This window comes from Pinus tabuliformis, chromosome X (genome assembly GCF_031772625.1).
Source record: "Pinus tabuliformis cultivar Carrire ecotype Pingquan chromosome X, CPIR1, whole genome shotgun sequence".
Classification (NCBI taxonomy): Eukaryota; Viridiplantae; Streptophyta; class Pinopsida; order Pinales; family Pinaceae; genus Pinus; species Pinus tabuliformis.
Genome location: NC_142308.1, coordinates 1,405,455,668 through 1,405,475,877, shown reverse-complemented (window position 1 = coordinate 1,405,475,877; position 20,210 = coordinate 1,405,455,668). Strand labels below are relative to the sequence as shown.

Below are 20,210 nucleotides of genomic sequence, written 5' to 3'. Positions count from 1 at the left end.
AACACCATAACTACTTATATATAATGTGAGACATAATATATGGTAAGATGAATGCATCCATTGAAGACTGTTTTTCCTAAGTTTTCAAATTGTCAAATTTTCCAAAGTTTTATAGGTCCAAGTTTATACTTGTCTAAATTTTCCCCAATATTACTAATAAATTTTTTATTCCTGTTAAATTTTTTTTCTGAAACGTCAACAAGATTATCCCTGAAACAATATTTATAGCATTGACTACAACATCAACCTTGATAAATTCTATCTTCACTTTCAACCTTCATTGTTTCTTCGCATATGTATTTCTATCTTACAATATCAGCATGGTATCAAAATGATACCAACCTTGGATCATGTGATTAAAAGCTCAGAGATGAAATAAATTCATGTGAGACTTGTTGTCACACATAGTGTCTAAGCACCGCGACAATGGCTCAGATTGGGGGTTGTCACGCTGATCCCCAATCACTCCGTTTGAGTTGTCTCCCAATAGCAGGCTAAGGGGTAGACCCTATGGAAATGGAAAAATGAACGATTAATTGGGAACCAACCAAACTGGGAGACACAGCTAAGCAACCAATACTTGTTTTAGATTGCGCAAGATTTTAAGGATTCAAAATGATTTGAATAAAGTGATACCAGAGTCTTGTGGAGTCAACTATCTTGCGAAGAAAATAAGGTTCAAGTAAAGGATGGGAAACTGCTGCTAAAAAGACTCGACTGTCTCATATGCAAATGCAAAATTTAAAACTATGTGAAATGTAGAGACTTGGTCAATTTTAGTTAAATGAGAGCCTAAAATTATTTATGAAATATGTCTTAAATGTTAGTTAAGGCTCAAAAATGTGGTAATCAAAATGTGAAAGCAGGTACTTATTCCAGCGCTGCAAAATGTAGAATCTGCACAAATAATTACTGAAATGCACAATGGACTGAAATGTAAAATGCTGGAATAAAACACATTTAAATTCAAAAATTTATTTGTATGAAATACTCAATCAAGATCATTAGATGCATAAGTAAAACTAGATTATTCCTACTTGCATAAGCATGTAAAAAACAAATAAACTTCAGAAATTAAAATAAATATTTTAAACTTAGATCACATTAATGAAATATCAATCTAGTAATATGTTCTTACATCAAATGTTAAAACCAACAATATATTCTAAAACGACAATCCTGTAATCATGCAATATTCAGAAACTTCTATGTATAATAGCAGAAAAATTTAAATGACACACTGATAACTACAATTCAGAAAATTTCTGAGTTTAATTCTTAATTTCTTTCTGATATATTGATGTATTTGATCTAAAAAACTCAGAAATAAACAACTGAACCGCAGTAAAACAATTTTCAGAAATTTGTTTGCAAAAGTTACTAAAGCTAACTTCTATTTCTAAAAATTGTTTTACAGTTGTTCATTAGTTTATTTCTGAGTTTTTAAATCAAATACATCAATAGATCATAAATAATTAAACTCAAAAAAATTTTGAAATTAGCAGCAGATTTAATTTACATTTTTACTGTTGTATAATCGCAAAAATAGAAGTTAGCTTCAGTAACTTTTGCAAACAAATTTCTGAAAATTGTTTTACTGTTGTTCAGTGGTTTATTGTTGACCTAGATTGTCATTGATGTCAATATGGCAATATTCTAGATGAGTAAACAATGATGTGAAGTCAAGCAGAGTGGATCCATGAAGAAACAGGAGCAAGAAGCCAAGGCGCAAAGCCATCAGGGAAGCCATCAAAAGAGGAACACATCCAAGGAGTATTGCAAAATATCAAAGCAGAGAATATCGGAAGTCACGGAAGCTATCAAGAGAAGCATATCGAAGAGTTTATCGGAAACAGGTTATCGAAAGCCATCATGAAGCCAAAGCGTAAGAGGAAGAGGTCATTGGAAGCAAAGAGGTCATTAGTTGTTGTGTGCATGCAGAATTCGGCGAAACACAGAGAGGAGAAGAAGAGACAGAGGAATCATAATGGGTCTTTGAATCCGGTTGAAGAATCAGAGTTGAGCAGCGGAAAAGTGAAAGGCCGAAACCCTGAAGAAAACCCGAAACCACAGGAAAAACACTAAAGAAATGAATCAAAGTCAAAGTGAGGAGACAGATGAAGATTGAACGCACAGGAACCGTTGGATCTTGGAGATAAACGGACGAGATTGTTTGTAATGAGTGGCTAGGATTAAGTCGCGTAGCGTAAAGTCAAAGAAATGAACGACGGAGATTAATTTAAGTATTAGCGGATGAGGAAATCGGAGGAGTCGTTGCAGCCGTCGATGGTAGATCTATGGTCATCGGGCACTAAATAGCTCGGGCGTTAGTCAAAGAGAAAAGCGGGTGTATAAGCGAAAATGGTTTATCGAGTTGAGAATAAGCAGTAAGTGGTAATAGGAGGGAGTCACCCAAATCCATTAAGCAATTGACACGTCGCACGTCAGAGGAGAGAGGAACCCGCTTTATCAGGCGGGTAATCCTCGTGCATGTACCTCACCTGATATCGTTGTCGAGCATTGGATCAAATGCGGTTTTGATCTATGGCGCAGGATCACCAAGCAACTTTGTTGGTCGGGTGTAATATCAACCGTCGGATGGGATGGTAAGATCTACAGTGGAGGATTGATCCGATAAAGGTAAACATCGGAAAATGTGCAAACACTGTGAAAAGGCGAAAAAGGTAAGTTACGCATGATTATTGTGTATTTCTATTATATAAACATTTAATAGAAATAGTGCGGATATAAGGATTTCATGTGGTTAAATTCTATATAACCAATGTTAAAGAGTGGGAAGGTTAATGAAGGTTTATAAGGGTTGAATGAGTCCCGATATTAAAGTGAATGAAATCATAAAGGTTGTCACTGTCGGACCACCGATTGCGATTGAGATGGTGACGTGGCATGTGGGACCTCCCTATTGAGACAGAGGAAGCCAGAGAGCGGGAAGCCAAAGATCAAGAGATCAAAGGAGGAAGCCAAAAGGTCGAGCGAGCACAGAGGAAGCAGAAGTTCAAGCGAGTGAAAGGGAAGCCAAAGGTCAGGCGTATCAGTATAAGAAAACATAGAATTGCCTTTATGAGTTGTTGCTGGTGAACTGTAAGAAAAAAAGGAAGCCGAAGTTCTGGCAGAAGTGGAAGGAACAGGAGGACAGAAGTAAGTCATAGGTCCAGTAGGGTTGGGAGCAGAGAATTACAACCAAACAGATCCAGACAATTACAGCAGAGGGTTGGAGCCCTTGAGGTTGGTGCCTCAGAACTGAAAGGATTGGTGTCCTGGGAGTTGGTACTCCTAAATTCAAGGTTGGTGCTTTGACAAAACAGAGTTGGTGCTCTGGAAGTTAGAGCCTCACAAAGAGTCCAAGTTGGTGCTTAGCAACTGATTGAAACCATATATATATATATATATATATATATATATATATATATATATTGTACTTGATTTATTGCAAAGATCACATTAATATAAGCATCTATTCCTGTTATCTATTTGTGTTCCAAATATAAATGTTTTTAACTGATAAAAGTAATAATTGAAAAGAAATATTGATTCACCCCCCTCTCAGTGTTTCCAACAATTGGTATCAGAGCGAGCTTCTTCATATCAGCCTAACAGCTTGAAGAAGGATTCTTAGTCATGATGAGAAATCAAGAAGTGTTAGGAAAACCTCCTCTGTTCGATGGCACAAATTTTGGTTTCTGGAAAAAGAGAATGTCCTACTACTTAATGTCCCTTGGACCTGAAGTTTGGCATTCGGTCTTAGATAAGTACATAGCTCCTTCCACTCTTCCAACAAATCAAGACGAGAGGAAAGTCTACGTTGCAAATGCAAAAGCATTGAACTCCATCACTAGTGGAATCACTGATTCTGAATTTACAAAAGTCATGAATTGTAACTTTTCCAAAGAAGTATGGGATAAGCTAATTGACTTATATGACGGGGACTTCAAAGTCAAGAAGGCAAAGCTTCAACCTCATAGAAGGCAATTTGAAAGTCTGAAAATGGATGATGAAGAAGATATTGCATCATACTTTCTCCGAGTAGCTGAAGTGGTCAACTCTTTTAAAGGATTGGAAGAAAACATTAAAGAAAGCACCATTGTTCAAAAGGTCTTAAGATCTCTCCCAGATAGATTTGACTCCAAAGAAAGTGCCATAGAAGAAATGAAGGATCAAGATACTCTCAAGATGGATGAACTCCATGGAATCCTCATTGCCTATGAGATGAGAAAAGCTTGCGCAAGTTCCAAAGATGCAGCATTCAAGGCCTCAAAATAAAAAAAAGGGAAAGAAAGGAATGTCAGTGGTGATGACTCCGATGTTGAATCCAAATTGGCGCAATTTGTACAAAGGCTGAAGAAAGGATCTAAGCTAAAAGGTAAATACCCTCTTATTTGTTTCAAATGTGGAAAAATAGGTCATTATGCTGCAAAATGTCCTCATAAGCATGATAGTGATGATGAAGAAAATTCTAAAGGATGGCATACAAAAAGAAAGGGTTCAATAGGAAGAATTTCCTCTCTAAGCAAGATGAGTCTGATGAAGATGAATTTGTAGTCATCAAAAAGAAATCAACTAACCAGTTCCCTCACCGCAAAGGAGGTAATGAAGAATCAGATGAAGAAAATGACCATACTGGAAGCCAAGAAGTATTATTCATGGCATTCACAAATGATGATGACTCAGGGCTAGATGCAAATGTAGATGAATTGTTAATAAGTGCCATTGAAGAAAATGAGAAATTACGGAATAAAATCATTTCTATCAAGGTAGAAAACGAGGAAACAAAAAGAATGGAAGATCTCTTGAAAAATAAGCTAAAAGAAAAAGAAGAAGCTTGCGAAGAACATGAAGCCGAAATAGTACCTCTAAGGAAGGAATTGGAGCAAGTTAAAAAGGGTTGGAAAAGCTCTCAAATACTTGACACTATCCTAAATAATCAAAAACCTCAACATGACAAATCTGGAATAGGTTTTAAAGGAGAATCATCAAGTACTAAGAATAATGCGAAAAGCTATGCCGACGTACTTTCCAGCAACCCAAAAGAAGAAAGATTATTTCATCAAAGGCTCATCCCAGATCCAAAGAATGAAGAGAGAGTAACTCCAAGGAAGAATGTTGATTCAAATCATGGATGTTACAACAGAGACGAAACAGTATTTCATCAAAGGCCCATCTCAAATCCAAAGAATGAAGCGGGAGTAACTCCAAGGAAGAATGTTGAATCAAATCATGGCTATTACAACAGGTACAAAACTATCTGTTTTGGGCATTGTTTCCATTGTAAAAAAAAAATTCATCAAGCTAGACATTGCATGGCTCGTAAGAATGACACACCAAAACTGAAGGATCAAATAAACAAACCATATGGCCCCAAAGGGCAAGGACAAATCAAGACCTACAATTCTTTTGATCCCTTGGCCAAATTTGATCTGATTTGCTCATTATGTAATAATAATGGACACAATGAACAAAATTGCCCACTCAAAAGAGGAAAAGCAAGAAGTGAGAATCCCAACACGGATAAATGTGGCCTAGCTCTATGTGCTCAAAATAATGAAAATCATTGGTTTGTGGATAGTGGGTGCTCCAGACACATGACAGGGGACAAAAGGAAGTTTGTCTCATTGAACAAAAAGGAAGGAAATGTATCATTTGGAAGTGGATCTGCCAAAATTTCTGGAAAATGAACTGTTACTCTTATTAATGGAAAAGGAAAAGCTCAAAATGCTTTGCTAGTAAACAGGCTCAAACACAACCTCCTGAGTGTTAGCCAAATCTGTGATCAAGGACATAATGTTGTCTTTAGCACCAAAGATTGTGAAATAAGGAACTCTTCCTCAAGGGAACTTGTGGCGAAAGGGGTTAGAACACCAGACAACATCTACATTCTGAACAAGATTCAAGAAGATAAATGCTACTTAAGTCAAACAGATGAAAGTTGGTTGTGGCACAAGCGACTTGGACATACAAGCTTCGATAACTTGATCAATATCAGCAAGAGTAAAGCAGTACGAGACATTCCAAAGTTATTTAAACCAAATCAAGGAATATGTTGTCCATGTCAACATGGAAAGCAAACCAGAACCAGCCACAAGACCAAGGAGTTTTCTATATCAAAGCCTTTAGAGATTATCCATGCTAATTCATGTGGACCAACTAGAACTCTAGCACTCCAAGGACAAAGGTACTTTGCTTTATTTGTTGACAACTATACTAGAATGATGTGGATATATTTTATAAAATATAAATCCGAAGCATTTGAGTGTTTTAAGAATCTTAAAGCTCTTGTAGAAAATGAAAAGGACTCAAAGATTAAATGCCTCAGAACAGAGAGGGGGAGAATTCACATCAAAATAATTTAATGAATTCTGTAAAACACGTAGAATTAAAAAAGAACTCTCTATTGCCAGAACACCCAAGCAAAATGGGGTAGTTGAAAGAAGAAACCGAACAGTTCAAGAAATGTCAAGAACAATGTTAATAGCAGCTGACTTGCAGCCAAAATTCTGGAGAAGCAGCCAGGACAGTTGTCTATACCTTGAATCGAACTCAATTAAGACCAAATAATGAAAAGACTCCTTATGAATTATGGAAAGGAAGACCTGCTTCAGTAAAATACTTCAAGATTTTTGGAAGCAAGTGCTTCATAAAAATCAATGATGGCTCACCAGGAAAATTTGATTCTCAGGTTGACAGAGGGATCTTCCTTGGATATTCTACACGGAGAAAAGCCTACAAGTGCTACAATAACCGACTACAGAAACTAGTGGAAGGCATTGATGTGAAGATTGATGAAAACCTTCCAAAGAAAAAAATTGAAGAACATGAAGTTGATCCTCTCATTGAAGAAGAAGAACCTGAAGAAGAAGAAAAAAATCAAGAAATACCCAAGGAAAAAGAACCATCTCAAACTCCTTCAAAGATGAAACTTCTCCAAAAATATCACCCGAAAGAGCAAATTATTGGCAATATAGATGAAGGGATGTAAACCCGAAGAAGAATGACAAATGCACCAAAGAAAAATGATATTGCTCTTTTATCCATGATAGAACCAGAAACATTTACTCAAGCAAGGAAGGATCCTCATTGGGTAAAAGCTATGGAAGAAGAAATGTCTCAAGTCGGGAAGAATGAGACATCGAGCTAGTACCTTGTCCAAAGGACAAAAACATAATAGGAACCAAGTGGGTGTTTAAAAACAAAATGAATGAAGATGGACAAATCATCATAAACAAGGCAAGGCTTGTTTGTAAAGACTATTCACAAGTTGAAGGAATTGACTTTGAAGAAACATTTGCACCAATAGCTCGTGTGGAAGCTATCAGGATGTTCTTGGCATTTGCTTGCTCAAAAGGATTCAAAATCTATCAAATGGACATAAAATCAACATTTCTGAATGGGGAACTCAAGGAACAAGTCTACATGGAGCAACCAAAAGGGTTTAATCTAACAAAAGGAAAAGACTTTGTTTGTAAGTTTAAAAAGGCATTATATGGGTTGAAACAAGCTCCTAGAGCTTGGTACGCAAGATTGGATCACTATCTACAACAACAAGGTTTCAAGAAGAGGGTGGCAGGAAGTAATCTCTACATAAAGACGGATGAGGATAAGTTACTAGTCACACTTGTTTATGTTGATGATCTGATTTTTGCTAGTAATAATGATGAGATGAGCCATGAGTTTTCTCAAAATATGTCAAAAGAGTTCGAGATGTCAATGATAGGAGAGTTATCTCACTTCCTTGGACTACAAGTATCTCAAACCACGGCAGGCATGTTTATATCTCAAGCCAAATATCTTAAAGACATGCTTAAAAGATATGGAATGGAAGACTGTGCATCAGGCTTCCTTACCCTAGCATCCACCTTCATTTATAGTAGCGGAATTCCAATTTATAGTAGCGGAATTCCGGACATATATTCTATATGAAACAGTACCCCGAATTCGATGAGCCTTTCATGCTCTCAGAGAAAGCAGTATCAGACCTTGAAATATCGACCGACCTAGAGAGATTTCAAGATGATATATGCTATTTTCATACTCTTGCTAGTAGCGGAATTCCGGAAATAGATTCTATATGAAACAGTGGTTTTCCAGAGGCATGAAGAAGTGGCCCCCCCCTTGATATCACTTCAATTAGTGGGAAAAGAGCCCGGGAGGGAAGATATGACCAATAGAAGGTCTGATGAGGGTAGGCATGAGGAGATTGGAGGTCTAATGAGGTTCCGGTAGGATTCCAGATGGAGGGAGGTTCTGCCTTAGGTAGTAAGAAGTGGTCAAATGAGAGCATACATTATATATGTCATTTAGAATTCATAATTACATATATAATAGCAGCATGATCTACTAAGGCATAATGCCAAATATCGAGTCATGAATGAGATCTATGAGCATAATGACATATGCCCATAGCAAGAAGAATGACTGCTATAATGAATGACGTAATGACATATATAATATATGCATTGTCTGCCCTCTCACCTGCCAAGCAATCTAACCTGTCAAGCCGAGCCAAGCCATTCTCTTTCCACCTTCCTTCCATCTGTGTGTAATTAAGTATTTGATCTACGCCTTCCAATGCATGGGCCAATGCCTGCCTACCTACCTCTAAGTCACGTGTAAGGGCTTCAAGTCCAGGCTTGCTTTCCTTTCTTGCCAAAATGAAATGAGGAGATCAGCCAGAAACTCCATAGACAATATGTTGGCAATCTCCTCTATCCCAGGTCGACCAATCATTGTGGGTGGGAGAGAGAGTTCTTGCAGTTGAGGTAGGTCTACGATCATGGTCAGAAATCTTCTACTATGGGGCTAATGATTTTCTATCAGCACCTCGCCCATTGTTTACCTTGAATAATAAGTAGACTGAGTTTCTGTTGAACCAACATCCAGCATATGGACTAGGCCCATAAAATCATGGGAATGAATGATCGAACTTTGAACTATATGCACCTACTATATCCGCCAATGACGGACCAATGACCTATATACCATTAAACGACAACCACCTAGCTACTGAACACTTCGACCTCTCAAGGACTGCTTTGGTAGGTTCTATTTGGTAAGGGGCTCAACCTTATGCTACTGACCAGGGTGTAACATATGGTGCCGGAGGAAAGGGAAGGGCTGATCGACAGGGATAGGGGTATCCCAACATAGAAGAATGCCGCTACGGATTCCACCTACAAATTCTTGTTCGCATACTCACCAGCCGTACCCCAGCCCAGAACTTTCCTAAACTACGATGGTCTCCGCATCAGGGTCCTAGTGATCAGCAGGATTCAGATTGCTTCCACCCACTGCACGCCTAAAAAGACCCCATGTGAACCACCGACCGAGCTCAGTGACACATGCTCATACTAGGGTTACCGTGGATGGGTCAACTTGAAATGCGTTTACGGCGACATAATCAACGGCGAGGGTGAATTACTTCCCAATGATCAAATCAAATAGAAATAGGAAGTGTCATCGCGATAAGTAAACGAGCGGGTACGGGTGAAAGGATGCACTGATTTTTAGCTGCATCTGGGTAACCTTTAGCTCCATAGGCGTCAGTTGCACAAGCTTCTTTAGTCATTGTGTCTCTGCCTAGTTGTATCAGTTTCCGTCGTTGCTTTCGGTTCAACTCCCCGCACTTCTCGAGCTGCAGGAACCGGATCACACAAACTTACCCTTTCCCTTTCTTACTGCCTTCAGCCTAGGATATGGAGTAATGCCCAACAACTCATTGCTTAAGCCAGGAAGAACTGGGTAGGCATGCTATGAAACCCCTACCTTGGTTCCACACACTTTACCCACCTGAATGAATAAACTAGACCTATATCACTTTCATCATCCATGCTTTCTTGCTACTGCACTAGACCTTCTCCTATAGAAGATTCACCAGCTTACAGACAGTATCACATAAAGTGCACCATCACTACGTATCCACCGAAAGACCTACAACTGTAGTCCTAGACCACTTTATGAAATGATCAAGTGGGACTGCTTTGCACCTTCTCTTCTCAACAGGACCGGATCAACCAAACTGAACCTTACTTGAATACTGCCTTTCCACACAACCTATTTACCCACCTTCCGACAAGACCTTTACTGCTTCCTTCGAATTCGAATCACGACCCTTGACCTACAACTTGTGTTAACCTTACTTTATGTACCCCTGGCTCCAGTACCTTCACTTTTCGATATGAACGGGGGGAGGACGGGCTTGCTTGTGTCAGTGGGTGGGTGGCACAGGAACACCCAGTACCAGTTGGATCATAGCGCGTGGGAACTTATGGATTCAGCTAGAAATGATTACATCCAATGGGAATCAGCACATAGATAAGAGTGACTTAGATCATTGCTATTACCCTTTGAAGAAGAAGCCTATATATAGGACTACTCTTTTCGTTGGACAGCTACTCACAATCAGTCTTACATTGCTTAGTCGTTTGAACTGCCTTATTATAGAAAGCCAGAAACCTTTAGCTTAGATCCTGGGAAACTGCCTTCCTTATTCATTCATTACTGCCAAAATTGATGAGATCAGATCAAATGATTGGGTCAGGCTCAACACTTAGAACCTTGACTATGAACCCCTTGACTCTTACCAACTACTCATCACACCTGCTTCAACAACCTTTATTTACTGCTTGCATATCTTTACGGCATTGGATCGAACGGAAAGTCACCTAGAGAAGAGAGAGGAGAGAGAGCATCGGTGTACGTACAAGATTCATACAGAAAGCATTCACCAGCTTACAGCACACTTACTTAATTGATCTCCCGGGTACCAATATGAACTACTGTTACTGCAGAACCTTGCCCATACTATTCTGTAATCTGAACCTACCCCATTGCTAGGAATCCCCTACCCGCTTTTCAGTTTATGCCTTAACCTGTATAGTTACCCACCTTCATTATTATCCCTGCCCTATCTTAATTAATGAATCAGCGGAGGTACAGCTAGGGATTGATCCGGTATGGCATCGGATCAACCAACCCTTACCCTTGACTTGATTCCATCCATCCCTACCACCCATACTAGCCATCAGAATCAGACCGCTAAGACGAACTCACCCTATCCCCATCGAACTCTATCTCCATCTAGTAGATCTATCCCACTTCCCCTTCTCTCTCTATACAGCTATACCACTGCTCTCTAAACCTATATACAGCTACTAACATCACTACCATCCATCCCATCTTCCCATCAGCCCAGCATACCCATCATCACTACCATCAGACCTATCATCCCATCCCCCATCTTCCCATCTTCCAGCCCATCATACCTCTCCTCATTATACCTCCCATCTCATCATGCCTATTCTCATCATACCTTCTATCCAGCTATACAACAACTAGCTCTAGCTAGACCCATCTAACTCTCTAACTCTATCTATCTCACTACCTATAGCTTTTATACTACTACTACTGCTGTGTTATACTATATATGTGCATGCGCACACATGCGTGATGAAAGGTGACTCCCCCGCCCCAGAGGTGTGGGATCAAGGATGAGCTAAGGGTTCAGTCGTTAATGTCGATTATTGCAAGTTTGATAGCGGAGAAAGGAGTCAATCAAGCGATAATCTGGCGGCTTATTAAATGTTCTATTCCAATTGGGTTGGTCAAAACGGGAGAATCACTTCCTTCAACAACAGCCATAACAAAAAATTGAAGTCAGTCAATTCGTTGAATTCTGGCTGGGTGGGTGCAATGCTAATCGAAAAGAAAGCAAGCGAATTAGACCACCTTATTCTAGCTTATTGTATCGGGCTAATGGCATGAACTAATTCATTTACTGATTAACTAAACCATGATGAGTCCCTCCCTCCCTACCGGTCAGAGTGAAGCATACCCACAAGCATTCGAAGGAACCAAGTTGTGGGAACCATTACTCGCTCACCCCGTCTACTACTTCCAACATTCACTACCTCGTATCGCACCTACCGCCAATCATCGCTAGCTATCGAACCGTCCACTACTTTCTATCGCACCGTCCCACATACATACTTCCGCATGCCATGTCAAACATCAATTGGTATCACCCAACATCAATGGTATTTCCACTGTGACTTGAACTACCCTTACTAGCGCATACTTACAATCGTAGCAGAGCTACTTTTTATACCTTGCCCGATGCGGACAAGCGACTTCGTACCTTCCTCACCTTCTGATGTCAGGTGAGCCATCCTTCCTTTGACCTCTCCTACTATTGAGAGCTTGCTTGCGCATCATAGTAATGCTGTCCTTAATTAAGAAAAAGTATCTAGTTGGATTCATCTCGGCCCGACAAGAGCAAGTAAATAGTGTTGTACCTCCTAAGCATTCATAAAGGCAAGTGGTTGGGGGGCATACAACAAAGGTAGGGTAAGTGAGTCAATATAGGTTGTTGAAGCAGGTGGGGGTGGGTTGGTAGTAACCAGTAAAGGTAGTCATAGTGGTACCAAAGTAAGAATATGTTATAAGGAAGTGTTGGTTATCGAACACAGGTTGATGTATCTATCTGAACGCTCGTGCACCAATGCTCTCTCCCTCCATCTGAAGCCCTTCCATCCCATCCATCTGCTGTCAGTCTAAGTAAGGCAGGCAAGTATCTATCTCTAGGTGGGTAAATAGAAAAGTGAAGGCACTAACATGAAAGCATATCCTAGCAATGTGTCTAAATTCATGAATGGTATCTATAAGCTCGTCTCCCCGAAAGCTAAATAGTGGTACCACTGACTAACTTCGATTCCTGGCTGAATGAACTGGGCAGGCAACACTCCCCTCCCTCCAGAAACTAAGGTGAAGCAGTAAGTAAAGTCCATCCGGTATAACAGGTGGTTGGTAGCATGACGTAAGTAAAGGTAAGTGAGGGTAAAGGGTCAATAGCAAAAGTGTGTACCCACTTCTCTTCCTGGCTGAATCACTGGGTTGGGGCTTTCCTAAGTTGGGTAATTCAGATAGTAAGGTTGGTGAACGACGGGTTGTGAGTTTTTTGCTTACTGTCGCAAATGAAAGTAATGCAAATAGGCAGAGGTAATACGACTAGTTTAAGTGGTTGCTCACCCCCAGCTAATCTCATCAGTTCTGGGAGTAGTTAATTCATAGGGCAGTTCCGATCCGACAATCCAACAACTTCGCTGTGAGACTGACTGACAGTCTTCCAGTAGGCATCTAAAGTTTGCAGCAATGTTCTAGTCCTGCCCCACCCGACGAGTAGTCAATAGCAAGCCAAGCCATCTAGCCAATAAAGCAATCCATGAGGAACTTTAGTTGCTCGACCATAAGGGAGAGGACTGACAGGGGCTCGACTGATAAGGAGAGGGAAGAGCGCTCAAACCTCCACCTCCTTAAGATGCAAGAATAGGAGGGAGAATGTCCAAAACCTCCGCCAAGGGAAACAACTCAAATAGTGAGTCAAAGTGAAAGAAGTGTCACCCTTCCCCTCGGAGGGAAAGTCACAAAAGTTCCTTACTATTATCAAAGAAGATCTGAAATAGTAAGCTTCAAATGGGTAACCAGGGGTTAAAGGGTAATCTCCGCCTCTTAAGATGCAAGAATAGGAGGGAAACCTTTCAAAACCTCCGCCAAGGTGAAAATGACAAACTGTAAGGAACAAAGAATGAATGCATAATGACATATATAATATATGACTTGAAGAAATGGGAGAAGGGAAAGAAATCGATCTCTCATTCATGGCATAATGACATATATAATAGCTACATGCAAATGACCTCCTTAGAGAGGGACGGGACCGACATTCATCTATTGCCAGTGGCATATCTCTCTCATACAAAAGGGTTGGGAATGGATACTTATCTATTGGCTCGGTTTATTGGTTGGTGTTAAATTGGCAACTAGGGCCAAACTCCATGTGGGTCGACTTATTTATGGCAGCTGATATTTTTATTGGATCCCTCTGTTGAGAGGTGTAGGATTGATCCAAAGATCATCCGATTCCAATAAGTATTTATGGAGATACGAATTTATTTTGTTTATGTAATTATTATCAAGCCGACCAACTCTTATGTAGGCTCTCTAGAAGCCCCACCAACGTGTCTATTCAACCTCTACATTTCTAGTATAAATAAGAGAGGATTTGGAGTCATTAGAGATATCCTCTTCATGTGCGATCTCCTCTCCACATCTTGGGTTTTTGGAGAGAGACACCATCGGTGATACGCTGGTCTTCAAAGTGCTGCCCTAGTTGTTGTGCGTTGCCCTAGTTGCAAAGATCTGGCCACAGTAAAGTGGCCTCATATGCAGCCAAAGGAAAGGCCCTAAATTACAGTCACGCATGCAAACCTATATGTTGGCATACATTGTTCATAGTGGATACGCTGGTTTCATGCTGTCATGAGAGATATTCACGCGTCAATGATCATGCTATCCATAGTCAATGTTCACACTTATACGCAGCCCTAGCTTATACGCTGTAGTGGAGCCTAGCCGCAGTAAGGAAAGGAATAAACGCAGTCTCTACTGACAATGAAGACACATACGCAGGTCATAAAGATCCGCAGGCAAAGGAAGACAGGGATATTATACGCTGGAGATTATATATAGTTCTCACGCTGGAGATACGCTGGAGATTATATATAGTTCTCACGCTGGAAGATACGCTGGAGATTATATATATAGTTCTTACGCTGTCCACGATGGATTACACGTTGTACATGATGAGGTTATACGATGTCATAACGCAGTTATGGAAATTCAATGATGTCATGTATACACAGGGAAATTCAACGCTAACATGTATACCGTAATAACGCAGTCATGGAAATGTGTATGCAGGGAATACGTTGTTATGTATACGCAGACATTAACATAGGTTATGTATGTGCAGAGCATCATGGCATACGCAGACATTAACATATACGTTGTTATGTATATGCCGAGCATCATGGTATACGCCGACATTGACATATACGTTGTTATGTATATGTAGAGCATCATGAGCGTCATGGTATACGCACAGCATGGATACTATACGCACAGACATAAACACAATCCGTTGTCAAAGGTAAATGATATTTGCATCATGGATAGCACAATGTTGCATGAACCATGGACAGCATCATGATGAATGTAGGCATGGGCAGCATGAAGCTTGATATGATGCATAGGCAGCATGGGCAGCATGAAGCTTGATATGATGCATGGGCAGCATGCGCAGCATGAAGCATGATGAGATCATGGGTAGCATGGGCAGCATGAAGCATGATGATGGATAAGATCATGGACATGGCAACATGATGATAATCATGATTAGTATAGCATGGTGCAGTGTGCAGTGGTGCAACTTTAAGACCAAATGCAACACGATGATGGGTGAAGGAGTCACCTTGAGAATCAGTTGAAGCAGGATGTCTTCAAATGATCTCATCATACGAAATGATCTATGCTAGATCTAGATAAGTCAAAGTATTGACTTCTGTTGTAAATGTACTCTCTCTCTCTCTCTACTGAACTTTGAAGATAAAAGAAGATTTGACCAAAGGGTTTCCCCACACATTGTGGGGTTTGTCCCTAGCTCGCGCCATATCTTGTGTCCTCTTGTCTTGGCTTGTCTTCTGCGTTTTATATTTATGTTCTATCTGCAGTTTATCGTAATGCTGATGTGATTGCTAACTGTGAAAATTTAAATAAATTGCTCTAGCATAGAACATACCTAATCTTAACATGGTATCAGAGCTGAGGTGAAGACAATGCCCAAGCAAGAGTGAAAGAGCAATCACCGAAGACAGTTGGGACAAGACAGAAGGATCAATGGGTTCCTCATAATTCACCTAGGGTGAAGTCAAAGCAAAGAATGTTATCAGAATGGCACGACAGAAGATTCTGATGGTCCATCTTAAGATCACTTCATTGGGAAGTTCGGATCTAAGGGTGGAAGGAAAGGGAAATGCCTTGTTGAAATAAGTTTGGTCGTTATGCGAAGGAGTGTCCGAATGGCAGAGACGCATCTCTTGATGAAGATAACAATCATTCCTGGGACATCTCCAATGATCAAAAGAATGACTGGTAATGCAAGTCATCAAGGAAATGGTCAACTCTTCCACGAAAGCAAGGAACCCCAAAATCTCTTTTATGTACCTGATTGAACCTGATGTCCATCTCGGAAATGGAAGTCAAAGGTTACAGGGTGGCACTTATCGATGGAAAGGTACGTGTTTGAAAATAGATCTTTTAAAGATGTTTTTGAGTTCGGGGTTGTATCAAGTTGCAGGAAGTCCATTGGGGACCATGTCCATTGACCCAGCTCCGGAGGTCTGTGAGTCAGATGGTGACTAGGATGGCTGAATTCAAAAGGAAGCATGAAGGTACATGTCTGAAATGTACCGAAGGAAAATATTAAAAGGGGACCATTCCCCTCATGCAACAGGTTCACAGGTTTGGAACAACCCGAGGAGTTTGAGAATCATGATCAAGGAATCTCATGTATACAGGTGGAAGAAAGCCCTCTATGGCTTGAAGAAAAACACCTCAGGCATAATATGAAAGGATTGATCGTTGTCTAATGTAGTTGAGATTCACTAGGAGTGAAACCGATCCAAACCATTACTTGAAGGTTGTAGATGATAAACCTCTCGTACCGGCACCTATGTCTGACAGGTGCAGACCCTCTCATTTATAGGAGACAGAGGGAGTTGGATTTTGAATGTGGGAAGATAAGCTGCAAGCTTGTGACTACCTCGAGGATCTTAACTTTCAGAAGTTATATGGTAATGATGTCGGACTAGATTTGGGAAATGCCTCTGAGTTTCATAAACTCATTCGTGTTGATGTTCTTGGAGAACCTCCGTCCGGACATCTGTGTTGCAGTTAGCATGGTGAGCTCATATTTGGTTTAGCCTCACTAGATTGGTGCCAAGAATCTTCTAAGATATCTTCAGGGCACAATCTCTCATGAATTGAGATACACTGCTGGAAATATGAAACCACATGATTATTCGAATGATGAGTGGGCAGGAAGTATGGAGGATCACTAGCGCACTTCTTAGTGCTGTTTCTCTTTGGAATCTGCCTCGATATCCTAGATGAGCAAGAAGCAGAAGTCGGTGACTCTGAGCACCACCAAGGCAGAGTACATTGCTGATAGTATGGCCTTCTGTGAGGCAGTCTGGTTGTTGAAGCTCTTCAGTGAGCTGTTTGTACACATGATGAATACCACTGTGATTCTCTATGACAACTAGAGGTGGGATTCGATTATTGAGGAATCTCGTATTCAACAATTGCTCCAGTAGATAGACATCAAATACTGCCTTATCTAGGATATGGTAAGTCGATGATCAAGGAGGCTCCATCGAACTGAGATGATGTACAAGACAGAGCCCCGAGGAAAGATCAAATTTGTGATTTTCCCGAACGACATGGAGTCATCGAGAGACCTTTGTAAAAGGGTCCTGCATGTTGCATACATTGAGCTCTGGGAGCTCTGGGGGGCTTGTAGTTCTACTGGAGCAACATACGACCACAGGGTGACTCACCCTCCCCTGGTGGTGTGCACTAGAACAAGATGATTCGCACTCTTGTGGGACAAGATGATTCACTCTCTTGTGTAGCAGGATGATTAGTTCTCCTGTGAGGCCTGGATTGATGTGTTCTCCATGGCGATTGTAGCAGGATTGATGTTTTCTCCTGTGAGGACAGGATTGATTAAGTTCTCCTGTCGAGGCATCCTACCCAGTCTGGGACTCATGGGAAGTACCTCTCATCTGATCAATGAGCAGGGAAATGAAGTTAGGGACCATAGTAGTACCGATGGACGCATCGTTGTATCTACCGTACTCCCTACGCTAGGATGACCTCCATTGATCTGGGATCAATAATACTGGTCTGGAATCAGTAGTAGGAGTTGTACATACTATGACGCTGACTTTGGGTCGGCTGAGACTGGTCTGGGACCAATGGTACATACTCCGAGACTAACTTCGTGTCAGTGCAAGACTGGTCTGGGACCAGTGAGAGTCGTACATACTATGACGCTAACTTCGGGTCGGTTGAGACTGGTCTGGGACCAGTAGTACACTCTCTGAGCCTGCGATATTGGTCTGGGACTAGTGGTAGGAGTTGTACATGCTATGACGCTGACTTCAGGTCGGTTGAGACTGGTCTGGGACCAGTGGTACTTACTCCGAGACTGACTTCGTGTCGGTGCAGGACTATTCTGGGACCAGTGAGAGTCGTACATACTATGACGCTGACTTCGGGTCGATTGAGACTGGTCTGGGACCAGTGGTATGAGTTGTACATGCTATGACGCTGACTTCAGGTCGGCTGAGACTGGTCTGGGACCAGTGGTACATACTCCGAGACTGACTTCGTGTCAGTGCAGTATTGGTCTAGGACCAGTGAGAGTGGTACATTCTATGACGCTGACTTCGGGTCCGCTGAGACTAGTCTGGGACCAGTGGTACACTCTCTAAAACTGCGATACTGGTCTGGGACCAGTAGTAGGAGTGGTACCTACTATGACACTGACTTTGGGTCGGTTGAGACTGGTCTGGGACCAGTGGTACACACTCTGAGTCTGACTTTGAGTCAGTGGAGAATGGTATGAGACATTCTCGATCAATTTTCTTCTTCATAGTTCAGCAGAGCTGAGCAGAGCAGAGCTAGCAGAGCCAGCAGAGCAGAGCTAGCAGAGCCAGCAGAGCTGAGCTAGCAAAGCCAATAGAGCTGAGCAGAGCAGAGCTAGCAGAGCCAGCAGAGCTGAGCAGAGCCAGCAGAGCTGAGCAGAGCCAGCAGAGCTGAGCAGAGCTAGCAGAGCTGAGCAGAGCTAGCAGAGCCAGAAGCGAGAGCAGAGAGCTAGCAGAGCCAGCAGAGTTGAGCAGAGCAGAGCTAGCAGAGCAAGAGCTGAGCAGAGCAGAGCAGAGAGCAGCTAGCAGAGCCAGCATAGCAGAGCTGAGCAGAGCAAGCTAGCAGAGCCAGCAGAGCTGAGCAGAGCTAGCAGAGCAGCAGGCTAGCAGAGCCAGCAGGTTGAGTAGAGCAGAGCTAGCAGAGTTTAGTAGAGCAGAGCTAGCAGAGCCAGCAGAGCTGAGCAGAGTAGAGCAGAGCCAGCAAAGTTGAGCAGAGTTGGACAGAATAGTGCAGGGCACTGATCGCAGAGATAGTACAGTCGAACTTATGGATCAATGGATGGAGTTCTCCCTAGTTGAGAGGGAGTGTTAAATTGGCAACTAGGGCCAAACTCCATGTGGGTCGGCTTATTTATGGCAGCTGATATTTTTATTGGATCCCTCTTGTTGAGAGGTGTAGGATTGATCCAAAGATCATCCAATTCCGATAAGTATTTATGGAGATATGAATTTATTTTGTTTATGTAATTATTATCAAGCCGACTAGCTCTTATGTAGGCTCTAGAAGCCCCACCAACGTGTCTATTCAACCTCTACATTTCTAGTATAAATAAGAGAGGATTTGGAGTCATTAGAGATATCCCTCTTCATGTGTGATCTCCTCTCCACGTCTTGGGTTTTTGGAGAGAGACACCATCGGTGATACGCTGATCTTCAAAGTGCTGCCCTAGCTATTGTGCGTTGCCCTAGTTGCAAAGATCTGGCCACAGTAAAGTGGCATCATATGCAGCCAAAGGAAAGGCCCTAAATTACAGTCACGCATGCAAACCTATATGTTGGCATACATTGTTCATAGTGGATACGCTGGTTTCATGTTGTCATGAGAGATATTCACGCGTCAATGATCATGCTATCCATAGTCAATGTTCACACTTATACGCACCCTAGCTTATACGCTATAGTGGAGCCTAGCCGCAGTAAGGAAAGGAATATAACGCGCAGTCTCTACTGACAATGAAGACACATACACAGGTCATAAAGATCCGCAGGCAAAAGGAAGACAGGGATATTATAGGGAGATTATATATAGTTCTCACGCTGGAGATACGCTGGAGATTATATATCGTTCTCACGCTGGAGATACGCTGGAGATTATATATCGTTCTCACGTGGAAGATACGCTGGAGATTTATATTTAGTTCTTACGCTGTCCACGATGGATTACAAGTGTACATGATGAGGTTATACGATGTCATAACGCAGTTATGGAAATTCAATGATGTCTTGTAATACACAGGGAAATTGTACGCTAACATGTATACCGTAATAACGCAGTCATGGAAATGTGTATGCAGGGAATACGTTGTTATGTATACGCAGACATTAACATAGGTTATGTATGTGCAGAAGCATCATGGCATACGCAGACATTAA

At 41.4% G+C, this 20,210-nt stretch overlaps 1 protein-coding gene across 1 annotated transcript in view; it reads right to left on the bottom strand.

Annotated features, from left to right (window-relative positions):
* The window catches only part of SEP1 (stress enhanced protein 1), an 84,695-nt gene that overhangs the window by 871 nt on the left and 63,614 nt on the right, over positions 1-20,210 (bottom strand). The gene's annotated exons all lie outside the window — the stretch shown is intronic.